Raw genomic sequence first — 17,505 nt, 5'->3', positions numbered from 1 at the left:
TTATACTTGTATATCTGCTCTGTTTTTATATATTCACGTAACTTGTAGCAGTTAACTGAATTTTTAATAGGCTTTTCTTAGTACTTGGTATAGGTAACGCACAAACACTGTGCAGTTGAAGACTGGTTAGTCAGCACACCATAGTCCTGGGTTTTGTTACGTGCTTATCAGAAACCTGGCGGTGTACACCCTTCAATAATGTTTCTGTAGTCACTGCAAAGTGATGGACGTGTCTGCAGGCATAGAGCATTTTGCAGGTTTTTGTAATGTAAAGGATGAATGTTAAGCAGAAAGTACTCTAAAACTTTATCGATCCCCTTTAATGGTTGCTGAAGGTGTTTCAGCTTCTTATATTGGCTAACTGCTAAGCTTAATGTTTTGATATTCCCCACTGCATAAGGAATGGTTATTCCTCTAAATTGACAGTACAGCAGTGGCATTTGTTCACTTTTAGACTATTTTAATAAATAGATGTACACGTAAACTGGCCAAATGTCCTGTTTTTACCAAAGAATACTGTCAATTTATGTTGGGGTCTTCTTTTTTTTAGTAAAAAGAGTGGAGAGGTGCAATTTCTGTTCTATCAGATATTTATCCCAAGCTATGATAAACCAAAGTATATTTGACAACTTCATCTGAACTTAATGTGTATGTTTATGTTGGTAGAGCTTAAAACCTTTACATCAGTGGTGTCGTCGTTTTCCTTGAACTCGCAATGCACCTGTAGGGGAATGATTTAAGTAATTTCTGTAATGACTGGAACAGCACTACATGGAAACTCATACTGCAAGGGGTTAATCTGAAGCACCCAGAAAGCACTTTAAAACATGTGTGTTTATATGCTTGTGGAAAATTTGTGATCCCGTTATGCATTCTTTGTAGTAGCTTATCTTTCATGTGTTAAAAAGACTTAAACTGTTATAATGGAACTTTGTTTAGAGTGTGTAAATACCAAGTTTATGTAAGTATATGTACAAATGTGCTAATGGTCACTTAAGTTTTGAATTGTGTGTGTCATTGGATATGCAACTCCTGGTTTCAAATCTGCTCGAAGCATAAAAAGCGGGGAAAAAAAAGTCACCAGCATGAAATTGCACCTAAGTGTACCTTCACTGTGTCGTTCTCACTGTTCCCTCAGTTGGGTCTGAATTCCAGACGAGTTTACTTTAAATCTTGCTTTCAATATTACTATCGTGCAGTCAGCCTGCAACCAAGCTTTGTCCCAGTGTGGGGACCTGTTTTTTGTTTACACCCGTTGCAGTTCCTTGTCATAAAGTAGCTGGTGGGATTCTAGCTGTGACATTACCAATGTGGTCAGGAATACACCTTCATTTCATTTTTTATCATGTGGTGAAATCTTTGGAGAAAAAAAAAGAAATAAAAACCCCAAACCCTTATCTCAGAAAGTTTGCTCTTGCATTTGTGTCAGTAATCTTTATGGACAGGATTTATTGCTCCCTTAAAGCACACAAAAAAGGAACGATCTATTTCTTTACAACTTCCTTAAAGCTTTGCTTCACTGAAATATACAGAATAACTTGCTAGTGTGGTTATGCTAAAAATAATCATGTTTTAAATTATAGTAGGCTTGAGCGTTGACTACTCGAGTTGCAGTAATGAGTACATTTTTGGTTCTAAAGGCACTAAAATTTTGGTATGTTGAGAATGCAATTCCCGGTTTCTGTTTGAGGAGTATACTTTAACCTTCTGATTTCATTTAGATTATACATGTCATCTTCAAAGATGTGTGCAAACCACTGATTAATTTTAACAATAGGATTCAATGTAATAAGGCATGGTAGCATGATTCTAATCTGATTTGGTTACATGACAGATAAGTATTTGAGACTCAGTCTTGCAAAATGCTCTGTCAAGGTGATTGTCATTTCTGCAGGAAAGGCTATAGAAAGGGCTTACTCAGTAGGACTGTTTTGCAAAGAGTCTTACAAAGATCTTTGACCAGATTGGAAAAGAACGGGGGATGTGGGGGGTACCATGTGCAAATTAGGAGCTTGGAATACTCAGCGCAACTTGATGTTTTCGTTCCTTAAAAATACACACGTCGTTATATTTTTGACGGTTGGCAACAGCACCAGTTTACCAACATATGGAAATTACAATTTCCATATATCATGCTGTCTAGCATTGGAAAACTACTGTGTAAGTAAAACTATCCGTAATGCACTGACATACAGCGTGTGGAGGTTTTTTACTCTAACTGGATCATTGTTTGTAGAACAGTTGCAATTTAAAAAATGAGGACATTAAATCCAAATGGTTTTAGAAATCGATCTTTATGTCCCCATGGAGTTGGAGAGATGTAACTATACTGTATTTTACCTATACATGAGGGTCTATGGGTTGGGATACCTTATCAGCTTTGAAGGCATAACTCTCCTGAAAATACCCTTAAGGAGTAGATACTTGTGCAGATATTACTTGTCAGAATTAATCTTCATGTAAGAAAGTAAGTTGTAAAGCTGTGTTTTGCATTTATGTACTTTGAATTTTGTGTATTTGAAGATTTGTTGCTCACAAATGGATGGTCTTTAATTCAGAAGCACGCAGTCTAGACCTGTCTGTGTATTCATTTGAGAAGATGAATTTAAGCCTTTGCTAGATGTCATTCTGGCACTCACTCTCATCCTTAAGTCCATGTTTAACTTTAAGGTTCTGCACTGCACTACATAGAAACAAGCAAAGATTCTGAATTTATCTGATGCAAAACAGGTTTACTTTACTCTCCATCGGCTAGCCAAAATGTTTGCAGAATACTTTAAAGCTTGTCTCTGCTGCAGAGTTGTATGTAAGACTGGACCTGTGAAGTGAGAAGCTGCCGAGTACCAGAGAGATGAATATGCAGAGAGCATGTGGGGGTTCTCTGTTTTTTATATGAACTGCATCTTCTGTGATTCTTTCCAAAATAACAATATTTGTGCCCTTTGAAAATCATTCCCATTTGAAATTGAGTCTCTGAGTCTCGTTTTCCTAAAGTGTTTTGAAATTACCATGTATGTGCCAAACCTTAGTCTGCAAGAATCTACATAGCCTATATATATATATCTGAAAATAGAAGATTACTCCAAGCATGTGTGCATTCATGTTCTTATTTGAAGCTACCTGAAGTACACCAATATTGTGAGCATTAATACATTGGGATTCTAAAAATTCTCTTTGTGTTTGGCATACATTCCAAATAAAAGGACTGTTTTACTTGTAACTTTAGCTGTATTTATATATTACAGCCAGTTGATTGGTGTGTGTTAAACACTTGTCTTCTGACTGTGATCGAAGGAGGCTTTCTGTTCATAACTGCAGTAGACTGACGTAGAATCAATTGGCATTTAAAGTGTTAACTCTTACAAAGAGTGGTAGAACACTGCTCATTGCTCTCCTTTTTTGCAATCTTGATGTACGAAGAGTCATTGAGCTTGACTATGGATGTGTGTAGCAAAGGTAGTTGACTTAAAATGTCAGAATTTTAAGGTTTGGGGGTTTGGGGTTTTTTTCTTTAATTTTTTCAGTTGAAAATGCTGGTGCTGAGGATAGAAAAAGGCTTTGTGTTTTCACAGCAAGGTGCATAAAGTAAATGCTTTGCAGTGAGCTAAAGATCTCTTGAAATGTTTTTGAAGTTCCCCCCCTCCCATTATGTCTTAAATTGAGACTTTTAAAGAAAGAAATAAGCACCTCTTGATGACTTAAACCTTACAGTCATTTAAAGACTGAAATCTGGTGCTTTTACTTAATTTTGCTTGCATGTCGCTATACAGACTTAAAAGTAGTTGATTCAAGAAGCAGATTCTGTTATTTCAATGAAGCATTGCCTTTTCTTACTTTTATAAAACACTCAATTTGCAAAACTTATGTATCAATAGGATGTTAACCTGGTGCTGTCTTCAACTCTCTTATTATCAAGGTAATTATTGTGTATTGGCTTTTCAAGCTGAATAAATGGTCACTTTGTAAATCTGCATTAAAGCTACAGCTGTTACCGGCTAGGTTTCTTTGGGCCACCACTGTGTATTTATGAGCTGAAGCTCCTGGTGCTTGACCCCTTTTTCTCTGTCTTCCATACGAAAAAGAAACACATAATTGGGCCTGTGTGATACAGCTAATGTTGCACATCTCCTTGTGAAGCATATAGCTACTACTGACAAGCAGAAACAGATCTGCACTTGCTTGTCTGGAGTAACCTCTCTGATTTCTCAGCAGTTGCAGCGGTGGCAAGTTGGCACAGAGGAATCCCGGTTGGGTTTTGTTCTTCTCTGAGCAGCTGTTACATTGAACACGGTGTGTGCTTCCTGTGCAATAAGGTATATTAACTTTTTAGAGCACCAGGAATTTTAATAGCTTTTGGAGGATACATGGAAGTACTTGGCTGCTTTGTCACTTCCTGCTTTTGTACTTGTAGTTCTACAAAATCATGAAGAGATATATTTATTAAAACTGAATCTATGTAGTCACCAACTGTATCAGCACTATTTTGTAATATCTTCATGGAGATAGGGTATTCCTACACAGTTGTATTTCAGCTGTTTTGGGAGAATGAACACTGCGGGCACAAATTCATTCAAATTGCACTATAAACTTTCTTACCAAAAGCCTTCATTCTTAAAAGAGAAATAAAACCCTATGCGATCCCTGCACAGAAAACCTGCAGTTTTGGTGATGTGCTCTTTGGTTGGTGTCCGAAAAAGCAGCACCCAGACGGTCCCCGGACCTTTTCCTGACATTCCAGCTGAAGGGGCCCTGGCAGGCCTGCCGGGCACTCGAGGAGTTGGCTGGCAAGTGTGCTGTGCCCGATGCCAGCACCTTGTGTAACGGCGCTGGCTCAGGTCTCCCTAGTTCAGATGGATTTTAACCCGCTGCAGCTTAAATGTTTCTTCACCCTGCCTAATTTGCCTTTGTTATCTGGTTGCCAAGCTGTCTCGCATCTTAATATAGTAAGAAAATAATGTGATTTATGGCTAGCCAGCCAGTGTATTAAGTAATAGATGGCTCTGTCTTAATAAATGGGGTATAAGCTATCAGAGTGTTTTGTTTTTATATTTGTTTGGGAGCAAAAAAGTTGTCATTTTCAGGAGTTTGTTTTAAGTCTGTACTGTAAATACATGTTTTCACAAATATTTAGTTGTCATGCATGTCAGAGAGAAGGGATCAGAATAATCAGTAACTCCTGTTTATTTTGATTCATTTCTGTCACATCTAAACTACTTGAGTGGAGAGATCCAGAGACTGATAATTATCATCTTAAGTTTTGCCACGCTGAAATTCAAGCAAGCTCCTAAATTAGCAAGTTTTCACTTAAATCTCAAGGTTTTTTTCCCCCAGTTGTGGGCCATGTACATGGTTTCTGAGACATAACCAGGTGTATTCTGGAGCACAGCCCCCATGAGCACAAACTGAAGGATCAGATGTATGTATCATCTCATAAAACAGAGTGAGTTTCTCCTTTGTGCCTTATGGGAGCAGTTCCTACAGCAGATTAGTGCAGATTGTGACAACTGGACAAGATGCTGCTGGTGAGGAGTTGTAGTGGGCACAGGAACAGCCATGTGACAAGCTGAAATAGTACTGTGGGCTGCTCTGTGCAACTATTCTAGGCGTAATCTGTTAATTATATGTTTTCTAGAGCATTGCTCCTAAAAATACATGTAGTCTGGGCACCTTTTGGAGTCTTTATTTCTCATCAGTTAGTGAACTAATAAAAACCAAAACCCCGAAAACAAAACGGTGGGGTTTTGGCTGCTTTATATCGAGATTGCCTTTGTAGCTTTAGCTTCATTGAAACATGCAGAAGGTTAATTGTCTTAAACTCTGCTAAAATAAATCCATAATTGACTGATAAACAAAAGTTAAGGGAATTGGCTTACCTTAGTGGTGTGGCTGATAAACGAAGTTATAATTCTGTTACACTTAGGGCAGAGATCATCATTCATAATATTCTATGATTTAAGTATTTTGAGTGTTTAGGTAAGGAAAATGCAGGCACAATGATATTTCAAAAGGGTTTCAGAACACCCAGGGGATCTGAAGTGAAGGTTTCTAGAATCAGTCTCTTCTGTGTCCCTTTCTCTAGAGGAGGGAGTTTTAGGAGTCTGTCTCAGAACGCTGTTTGGGTTGTGACTTTGCAGGATGCCAGAGAATACATGGGTATCTAGAATAGAATACATAGGTATATAGAGTAAATAGGAGAGGCCCTAAAATCAACATGCCTAGCTACCACTAGTGTAAGATGTGCGGAAGAGAATATATACCTCTAGTGGTTCTTGAGCTTCAGATTGTCCACATGAGCATTTATTTGGCTGCCCAGACATAATGCTGGGAAGCAACACAAGAGTTTTCTGCACAGTAGAGATTCCTGAAGCAATGTTGCTGCTGCTTTTATCTATGAGATAATATTTATCTAGGAGATAAGTGAATCTGTAAGAAGGATTTGTGGTGTCTGAAGCAGCTGGTGGTGTAAGGAGCATCAATATGGTTCCAGATGTGAGCTTCCCAGTAGTCAATGGGCTAGCTCAGGTATGGTTGGAGTAGCACTGATATGACCTGCTCATGAGGCTGTTCTCCTGTCATTCACCCATCAGGTGTCCTGTGGTATCTGGGAAGTCAAGGTTGTAACGTTCAGTAGGGCTTTTGTTATCTCTTACTGAAACAAAAATGACTAAAAATTGCTATTTATAGGGTTTCTAACTGTCAGGATGGTGTAAGTTGTAGCTCTCATCTGTTATATTAGGAGGAATATGTAAATTCACCTCACTTTTAAGAGTGCAACGTGGACTTTGTAAGAAGGTCACGAAGAGCTGCTCGGGAATCAAGACTTGCTAGATGTGGGGTAAGTTGGACATGTTGCTGTTTGCTAGCTCAGGTTCCCCTTTAGTGAAAGAAGAATGATGATGCTTACCTGTTTGTGAAATACTTAGTGCTCTGGTGATGAGCAGCATAATAGAACTAGTCTGTGTTATTTGGGAATGTCTGACACCCTTCACCAAGTGATAGAGCTGAGGTAGGTATGTGTCCTCTCAGTATTGTAATTCAGTGTTCTTGCTAAAGTGACAACTGACACAATATATATGATATGCAGGTATGTAGGGTACTGACTGCCGTATGCCCTTTATTTCCTAACCCAGCCCTTTGCCAAGCCATAGTTTGGGTTTTCCCCATGTAAAGTGTTGGTTTCTACTTGCAAGCTCTGTTCTGGAGATGCTGGTTTTTGCCTCTTTGCTTCTGTCATCCTGTTTTTTGTATCCCATCTAATAAGGCTGATAACCTGCAAGCAGCATGCGGGGTGAATTTCCTGGCATGAGCCAGTGAATTGCTGAGATTGTTATCATTCTGTACTACAGAAGCACCCTGTTTTATTTATACACCATTTGTCTTTGGTTTCATTGTGTGCCAAGAAGAGAAACGCCAGACTTTTCCTTCAAGCAATTGCTTGTAGAACCATTCATACTCTGGCCATGGGGGTGCCTGATGTTTAAGCCGAGTAGTTTTGTGCCCCAGCAACGTTCATGAGAGTACTCCTTTTCCCTCCTCCCCAGTCTGGCGCATGCGTTGTGTGCTCTTCACTGGAGGAGACTTCCACCCTTTTTGTTCCAACTGTCCAGCTGAGCTGGAGCAATCAAACCTTTCTGTTTTAACTGAAAATTTGCTTCCTTGTCTCTGTGGGCATGGCTTTGCATGAAGGCTGTGGCTTTAAGCTGTTCCAGATGTGTCAGAGCCACTGCTGACCATGAGATGAGTGCTGCCAGTGTTTATGCTGTTCAGGAAAAAGCCTGTGGGAAGCCTTCTGTGAGCCAAGAGTTTGCAAGAAGCATCCATGGCTTCAGCTATTTTTTTCTGGATGCCTTTTAGCTTCAGCTTGATTGCATACTTCAAGGAGTCTTAATCCTTACGCTGGCGTCACCTCAACGAGATGTTTTACACTGCGAAGGAAAGGAAAAGAAGGGAAAATGCATGTAAATAATTCCAGCATGAACTTCAAAGGAACCATTTCCAAGGCTGGTATCTGTGTCGCTTTAAGACCTCCAGAATTTCTCAGGTGTCTGGCATCTCTCACAGGAATGTAAGACTGGCACCAGCTTCACAGATACCATTGCCGAGAAAAGTTGAGAGGTGCCCTGAAACGCTACTTGGCTGCGGCTCTTGGTGGATGCCTTCGAAGTCACTTCCCAGCAGGTCACTGTTTACTGCGCTATATACTTCATAGACATTGGTGCTCTCTAGAACTTGCCCTTGGTCCTGGTTTCTGGTAGTTTAGACCTTTTTAACAAAGGTTCCATTTCTAATCCTTGTGCTCCTCTTCGAACCAGCACCACCTAATGAAACCGCCTAAGGTTATCTGAGGCTCTGAATGTGGCTCAACCTTCCTTTGCTTCCTGGGGAGACCGATTGTAGGTGGAAAGAGGGGGCAAGGCACAGGAGTTGATCCCCATCTCAGACTGGACAGAGTGGCTCAAGTGGCCAGCCCTGCTTTTCATCTCCTGTAGTTAGGGAGCTTTTACTGCCCTCCTGTCGCCAGGAGTCTCAGGTTCACAGGGGAAAATCTGGCTTGGCTCCTGCCAGAGTGAGCCTCCCGACCAAATCCCTCTGTCCTAACAGGGCCAGTTCTTGGCATCCTCCTTGTCATGTGCAAGGTAAGAGATTCTGCCTAGCTGCCTTGATTAAGAGTAATTAAACAGGACTTTCCTCAGGCTGTGCCCTTTCTGGAGTAGAAAGATAATGTGTCTGCACCCATATCATGAGTGATTTGTGCTCTGAGCTGCGAGCTGCATTCAGTTTGTATAAGGAGAATTTCTGGAGTATTATAGACTCCTTCAGGTCATTTCAAAGGGCATCTCTTGGTTTTTGTCAAGACAACGTCTAGTCTCGTCATTTCTGTGGTAACTTGAGCCTGTAATAGCTTATAATTTCATAAGTTTTGTCAAAAATAAGCAATTTATTAATCAGTAACACTGATCAAGTCAGCACCGATCACCATCGTGTTTCAGACCTGCTCACAGATTCCCAAATCAGCATCTCCACTCAAAGCTCCATTCATTGCCTGCAGTCTGTGAGTCATATGGTCCTCGATGTTCAATCATGGCTTTGCTTTTCTGTTGGGAGATACCCTAATTAACAGCAGCAATGAATGCCAAAGCCAAGTAATTAGATTCTCTGCTTGAAGTCCAGTCATCTCTTTTCCCTAAGGGCATGTTGCTCCCCTTTCGTTCTGGCACACTGTTTGGTGTCTGGGCATCTCAGTTAGAAGTTTGTCTGCAGCCATGGTTGCTGCTCAAACACTGTTTTTTTGCCTCCATCCTGCAACAGTTGGAAACCTTAAGGATTTAGGAACACTTCCTTTCATTGTGTTTTAGTTTTTCTCTCCCTATGATATTTACAACCTCTTTCCTTAGGGGATGTTTAAACTGTGCAGATCAGATCACCAAGCCTCTAGGTACCATTCTGATGGCTGTCAGATGGATGAGAAGGGTGAGCAGTACATGCCCTCCATATACCATCTCTGTCTTGATGAAATTACCTTTTGCACTTGCTTTTCTGAGGTGATTTTGATTTGTGCTACTTTATCTTTTCCAAACCTGCAGGTGTTCGGATTTGAATCATCCCATTTTATCTTGGATATTGAGGAGCGTTTTGGTTTTCTGTTTGGACACCATGGAACTGGTTGGGAGGATTTTCCCCATCAGGAGGCCAGGGCTCAGCTGTTTTATCTGAAGGTTTTGGCCCCAAAGAACTGGTTGTGACACCACAACAAAAGTGAGAGGATGGAAATATCAAATGTGGTTTAAATACAGCTCACCAAAGCTTGGACAACTCAGATGGACCGGGTGAGGAAAGTGGCTACCTGGAACTGTGGTTTGCATCTCACCACAGATCATTCTGATGGGGACTTCCAGGTACAGTGTGGTTTGAGCAGAATGGTACCCTTGTGGTGCCATTGTAAGGACTGCAGAATACTTAACCCTGTTGTTTGCTGAGGCTCAGGGGTAGCAGGGTTGTCTACCAAGTGAATAGCCTGTGGAAATGAGCGTTGCTCCTGGAAAAATAACACCTCTGTGACCTGTTATGGAAACACACTTAATCAGTGACTTTAATGAGGGGGGGAAATACCCATACTACATCAGGTCCACACACAAGGTAAGCAAAGCACATGCTGCTGGGCATTGTGTATCTGAGCTGCACGTTACATTTCAAGTGGGATGCAGTGAATATGTGTCTTAGCAGGCACATACTTCCTTTATTAATTAATCTTCTGGGAAGTTTCAAGCTTACTGAAGTCATACTTGAGAGGATGCTTTTCTGTGCCAAACCAATCTCTTTGCATGTATGAGGAAAAGGCTGGAAGACTTGAAGCAAATGCCCTCGCTTAAAGCTTTTTGAACTAATCAGTAAATATACAAAAGGAGTTTAAAACTTTTTCACAACGTTTTTCTATGCAGAATGATCTTCCAAGCCTGCATCTTCATTCTACAGCTTGCTTAATCTGCTGTACTTGTGCATAGATATGTATCTCCAGCTTCCCCTCTTCCAGAACTTAGTATGCAGTTGTTGTTGGTGAGCATACATGTTAGGAGAGAGTTTGACAGTGTGCTTGGCATGTGAGTGATGGGTCTTCAGGTATTGGAACCTGGGGGAAAAATGGATTCCTGGATTCTTTGACTGGTATGAGAGTCTGGAATCATGGAATCATAGAATAGTTAGGGTTGGAAAGGACCTTAAGATCATCCAGTTCCAACCCCCCTGCCATGGGCAGGGACACCTCACACTAAACCGTGTCACCCAAGGCTTTGTCCAACCTGGCCTTGAACACCGCCAGGGATGGAGCATTCACAACTTCCCTGGGCAACCCATTCCAGTGCCTCACCACCCTCTCAGTAAAGAATTTCTTCCTTAGATCCAATCTAAACTTCCCCTGTTTAAGTTTTAACCCATTACCTCTTGTCCTATTACTACAGTTCCTAATGAAGAGTGCAAACCAGACCTGGATCAGCATGTTGTCTGCAGTTTTCTGTATGGGTGGCTTTTACATCTAGAAATTTGGAATTTGAAGCTTCAGGTTTTAATGATTTTTGTGTATTGTGTTGATTGAATTGGTTTACAGTGATTAAATGCTGTTGAGATGAGAAATTAGTAAGAGTTTATAATGGGGACTTAAGGGAAAGCTTTGAGGGTGTGTTTTGATTTACTTTGGGAACTTGGGTAACTGGAGTCAGAAGTGGTGGACTGAGTTGCACAGCACTGCCTATCTGAGCGGGGCTGTGAAGTGCTCGTGGGTCACCTTTGGGGTGCATCCCACAGCCTGGCTCCCCAGTCCTCCTGTCAGGTTGTTGCAGGTTTTGAGCTGTGTGTTGTTTGTGCAGGAGCTGTGACGTGGGGAAGGTGGTCACAGATGTCCCACAACACGGACATGCTGTCCTAGTCCCTTTCTGTGAGGCCACAGTCCTTCAGGAACATAGCTGTGCTTTGTTCCCTGCTAGCATTAGGTCACCCATCCAAATAAGAGATTTCTTGTGCATTTGCTGAAGGAAAGCTTGAGCCCCCATTATTCCTTGGTTACCACATCTGGCTTGGAACCCAGTGCTGCTTGGTAGCCTGTTACACTGCCCATGTTCTCATCCTCTGTCACGCTATCGCGTTATGGGTTGACTCAGCTCACTCTTTGTCCTCAGCAAGTTTGCTGGTACTGTGCTCCAGCATTCCCCATTGCTCCCAGGCCATCCATGGGGATTTGCAGCCAAAAGAACTTTTTTAGGATGACACACACAGTCATCCTGGAGCGCGCTTGTCAAAAGGAGTTGTACCTGGCCATAGCAAAGACCTCTTGCTCAACACATACTGTTACGGTACTGAGATGGCCACAGGTTCAGCCTGCTGTCTTCCAACAAGTGAAACCAGTTGCAGGGAACTTCATAGGTGATTGTTCATTGTATAAATTTCTCCCTCAGGACACACTCCAGAGAGTTTTGATCCTGATCCCAGCGATCAGTCGTGCAACAGAAAGGCTGCAACCTCACAAAGGTGATTCAACCAGGTCATGGAAACATGAAACTTGGTAATTCTCCTACCTGTGTTATCCTTTGGATGAGGTCCTATGTACCTCTGTGATGCTTGTGTATAATTATGACTAAAAATGTAGATGTATTTGAAAACTGACTTGGATTTTTGTTTTTGAAGCTGGCATGGAGACAAACAGTGTAAGTAATTCACTGCCTTTTCTTTCATATTGTGATTGTTGAAATTTAAGCAGACTAGACCCGTTCTGGTGGGTTTGAGCTATTAAAAGTAGTAGTGAGCCCTCCAAAAGAGATCACTTTGCTATCAGAGGAAACTGGAGAGCATCATGCGCACACAACTGTTATTTCAGACCATTCCTCCCCACCTCAGTTCAGCTGCTAAACCCCAAAGCGTTAGGGGAGTTACCAACTGGACATGGAGCACCGCAGCTTAGCCGGCCCAAGGACATAGGATCAAGTTGCTCCTCACCCTTAATTCTCTTTCTTGGACTGAGGAGACATCAGTTCCATGTGATCCATTCATACAGGACAGCTTTCTTCTCTGTGGTGTGCTTGCTGGAAATCCTCTTGAGCGGTCGTTCTATCAGGGAGTTTTGTTCTCTCAGTAAATTAGAAAGGAGAGGGCAGATGACACCAGGGTTTGCTAAATGGCTCTTCAGCATAGGTATGGCTACATCACTGGTCCAAAGCCTGTCCTGACAGTGAGGGCCTGAAAGTTGCATCTGTAACACGTTTTGTGTCTGATGGATCTTCATGTACTGACCAGACTGTTAATATCAGAACTATATTTGTCAGAACACATCATTTCCCTTTCAGTTGAACGTGTGTGGCTGCTGCAGACCCTGCTGCATGCTGGTACCAAAGAATACCACATTTTTCTTCTACAGTTTGAACGGGAAATAATTGTGGTTTCTCAGATCCCACTTTGAAGCGGCACTTTTTTATAGCTGGCTGACTTTAATAACTGTAATTGTGTGTGCAGTCCTGCTCCAGCTGTGCACTGGGCACCGTGAGTCACTGTCCAAAAACATCCTTAGGTTCAAACCCCTCTTAAAAGAGGCAGCTCTGAAATACCTCTAAATATCCTCTTCTCTGTTACTGGGAAATTCCCTTCTGGTCAGGCAGCTCCCTGGTGGCCATTTGAGAAGCTTCTCCTGGAGTTTGCATGAGCATATCCTATGCTGTGTGCTCCCAAGCTGGAGCTGGGGGCACAGGAACTTGCTGTCCCAAGGAGCCGTAGCTCGGCCACTGATGGGCACACAGACTCATAGAATAGCTTTGTTGGATGGACCTTCAAAGCTCATCCAGTCCAACCCCTTGCAATGAGCCAGGGACATCTTCAACTAGATCAGGTTGCCCAGAACCACATCCAGCCTGGCCTTGAATGTCTCCAGGCATCCACCACCTCTCTGTTCAGCCTGTGCCAGTGTTTTACCACCCTCGATGTAAAGAATTTCTGTCTCGCATCCAGCCTAAATCTCCCCTCTTTTAGTTTAAAACCACTGCCCCTTGTCCTATCCCCCTGCTCTCCCTATCTTTCCCATGGGCCCCTTTTAGGCACTGAAATGCCACAATAAGGTCTCCCACCGCTGCTGCTCACCTCCTGTGTGCAGAGCTATGTGCATCTCCTGCCTCTTCCATCTGCTCCTCTCTGCTGTTGCTCCAGCATTTCTCCTACTAGGTTAATTTATACTAGGTTATTTATACTAGGTTAATTGCTATGAACACCAACCAAGAAAGCCAGGAATTTTTCTGCTTTGCCAGAAGAAGCCACAGTTTTAATATCCTTGTATTGCATTGCTATAAATCACACTAGGCTTTATAAATTCCTTTCCATCAGCAAACCTCACATCAGCTTATTAAAAAGTTTAGTATTGTCTGGTGTGGCTGTAAAAGTAGAGAAACTGAGGCAGAAGAGTGGAATTCACTTTGTGTTGCCAACTGGCCAGTAAGAAAGCTGGGGAAAAGGAGTTTATCTCTTTCCAGCTCTCTTCCCAGCAGCTATTGCTGTACTGTAAATAGTTGAAATACTTAAATATTTTAAAAGTTCCTTTAAAATAATTATAAGAAATGCCTTCTTATTCCATGCGTTTCCTGCCCACATAGCGTATTTACATATTACATGTAGTTGGAAGGTATTATTAGAGATCCCTGCTCAGGCACCTGACTCATAGCACCTTTAACTTGCCACCATAAATAGGCACGTTTGACTGAGGCTGCTCGCGACGTGATGCCTCTGCCTGCGCATTGGAGGCTCTCTCCTACTGATGGCTAGGGCAGACTTCAAAACCAGACTTGCTTCCTGCAACAAAACCCTTCTGGCCTAATTCCTGCGGATGTTTGCACCTCAGCCTGCCCCTCAGTCTGCTGCAGACAGGGTGAGCATCACCTTCAAGTCAAAACACCCATGGGGCATCCTCTAAGTGAAGCACAGTGATACCCAGGGGATCTGTCACTGTGGTGCCAACACAACTGTCCACCCTGCCTGCCTGTCCATGTCAGCAATGCTAGAGGCCAGCTGCTAGTGCTGTGGGAGATGCTCAATCACAAAGCATGAGTCTGTGCAAACCAGTTGGCTGAAGGCAGAAGTCAGGCACTTCAGTCTGATTTTCTGATGTGCTGAGGCATGTAGGAGGTGGGGAAAGAGCTGTCGGGTCTGAAATGGGCTCTGTCTGTATTAATAGCTATCAGGATTTGCAGATGCAGGGCTTCATCCAAGTGTCAAATCTCCCTTGCCTAAGCTGGGAACGTGGTCCATGTGCTACATGGGTTATCTGATGCTTTGGGAGGTCCTTGACTGTATGTGTGTGAATTGTATGTAGTCGGTAGGACTTGTTCTCCAGCAGGATCAGCCTTCCATAAATCCACGATGCAGCCGTGAGCGATATGTGGAGTAAGACTATCCAGAAGTGTGATAATGCCCTCAATGGAGGCAGAGTGTATGCTCCATAGTGTGTGTGTGCCTTGGATTCCCAGTTTTCTGAGTGGATTTACTGCATGATGGCTCCAAACACTACTGGACACACAAGTCCTGGGAAAACATGGACAGTAGTTTTCCATCTGTACCGAAGCTCTGAGTTGGAAAGAGGTTTTATTTGCTAGGGGATGCTGAGTATATTTGGTCCATAAGCACATCTCTGGATCTGCTTTGGTTAAAAAGTCAGTCCTATTCCTGGGCAATGTGGAATTTTATAGCTCATCAGAACTGACCCAGTTGTTGGGACTGCAAAGAAATGTTTGCTGTGGACTCTCAAGAGATCATCAGCAGTCCTGAAAGGTTGCTGGACTTGGGCTCTCTCTTTTGACAGAGCCTCATTGCATACAATGGAGAGCAGGATGTGGTTTCTCAAGCAGAATAGCCGCATTCTTGCAGGAGGCTATGGGCAGAGGGAATCTTAACTCTAGTTAACATGGAATCACTTACCTGCTTATGCAGCCCTCTGTAGGGAAGGGGAACATGGTCATTCTGTGCAGTTCTTTGTGGAAGCACTCTAATAGCTCAAGTTGTCCTGTGAACAGCCAAGTGCATGGGGAAGAAATAAGTACTGGGGAGACCTTGCACTCAAAAGTGGCCTGACCTTGTGTCTCCTGAAGCACACAAGGAAATCATAGACTTCTGTGCTGTTAGTATGGCCTTTGCTGGGTCTGAAATGATGTTCTTTTGCTGTTTAGCAATCTTTAAAGTGAATGATATCATAAAACTCTGTCTAGCAAAAACGGCTGCCAACGCTTTAAAATATCTACCAAATCCTCTTCCCATTAAAACAGCCTTGTTAAAGTTGTCTGCTCCAAGCAGAAGGATATTTTACTGTTCCTGGTTATGTGGTTTTCCTGCTCGGATTTCTGTGAAGGCATGTGTTTCACGATGCATATCGAAGTTGTCTCGTGGGCAAAAACACGTAAACAACAAGTATGTCATATTCTTGCCATCCTCTGTAAAATGGCTAGCCACGTTGCCTTAACCATGCAGATGGTTTTCGGAGGCATAAGAAGAAAGATGGGGTTTGCAAACACTGCAAGCCTGGAGCTGTGCCTGTGGCTTTCCCATTGCCCTTCATGAAATCAGCCAAATGGGCTTCCTATGCCTCAGTTTCCCCACTTGGGAGGCAATGGCTGTATAAAGGATATGGGTTCTTCTCATGCCAAATGAAACGCAAGGTCCATGTGGTGCTGGGTTGACTCCTTAGGTCCGGCCTTACCTGCTGCATAAGCCCAGTCAGACTCCTGGGAAGAGTTTACTGCAGCACTCCAGGGTGTGAAGTTTCTCTTTTCACTGTTTCCACATTGAGCTCTTCCTCCTTAATTCAGTCAACACGTGGAAAGAAGATGTGCTGTCTTATTCCGTGCCTTAATTCCCTGCCTGGTTGCTTAGGGTGAATCATTAACCAAACACTTCAGTCCGGCAATGCAAAAGTGTTTGTTGAGTGCCATTTGCAGACCTTGCCCTTCCAGTACATTCATGTACCAAAGTGTACCTATCTACTGAAGTTCTGATGTCGCTCCTGCTTTGTGAGTGAGGAAGGGGAATGGTGGATGTGTCCTGAAGAAAGGAGTTAAGAGGTATGTTAACTTTTCCATCGATTCCTCCTTTGTAGCTGCTTGAGTTTGTTGGTAAAAGGAAGGAGCATCCTTTTCCTAGCAGCAGTTAACAAACTGAAACCATCCTCTAGGGTGATGCTGACATGCCAGCTCTCTGTATGTGGAAGATGTCTGCTGAGGTCCCACAGGAAAGGACTTCAGAGTCTGCTGAAGATCATGGAAAAGATACCTTTCTGTGAAAGGTGGGGTTGTCCATGTTGCAGTCCATGGCTGCTGCGGGTACTTCCTCCGTAGGTCTTTATGCTTGCCTTAAAACTGTTGCCTTGGTGTGCTGGGCTATAAATCCCTGGGGGCTGTGGTGAAGGAACAGCATGGTCTAGATAAACTCTATTGAACATGCTTATTCAGATGGAGGTTGATTGGCTTTGTCCTTTCTCCCTGAGCCAAGACTGAGGAATTACTGCAATGCTGCGATGTTGTCAAGCGGGTGAGTGCTTTCATTGTAAATCTGTAAATCCTCTTAACCCCTATTTGTATGAGATGAATGGGAGCCCTTCGAGAGCCCACCTATCTCATAGACCAACAGTCCCATTCATGCCACAAATACAAGGCAGATACTGATTTCCCCCTTTTAAATGCAAAAGCATTTATCTGCCAGTCCTCAGACCGTATTTCCATGGTGTAAGAGTCTCCTGGATAATCAACAAATGCAGTTACAACTGCATCAGTTTGAAGAGATGTTCTTCTCTCCACTTTTAAAGCAAATAGCCTTGATTTTGCAGCAAAGTCAGTGAGGTGGCACCTGAGTGCAAGAGTCTGGGTTTGTGCAACTGTTTTCAGGATGAGGGCCTATATTTGTATCTCTTCCGGAAACTCTCCCTCTACTGCATGCAAACCTTATTTAAGGAGTTTTACTGAGACGGCACGTTCAAGCCTTCATTATTAGATGTTG

This window comes from Psittacula echo (genome assembly GCF_963264785.1).
Source record: "Psittacula echo genome assembly, chromosome: 4".
Lineage (NCBI taxonomy): Eukaryota > Metazoa > Chordata > Aves > Psittaciformes > Psittacidae > Psittacula > Psittacula echo.
The sequence above is the reverse complement of the archived record's forward strand: the minus strand, read 5'-3'. Positions refer to the sequence as shown.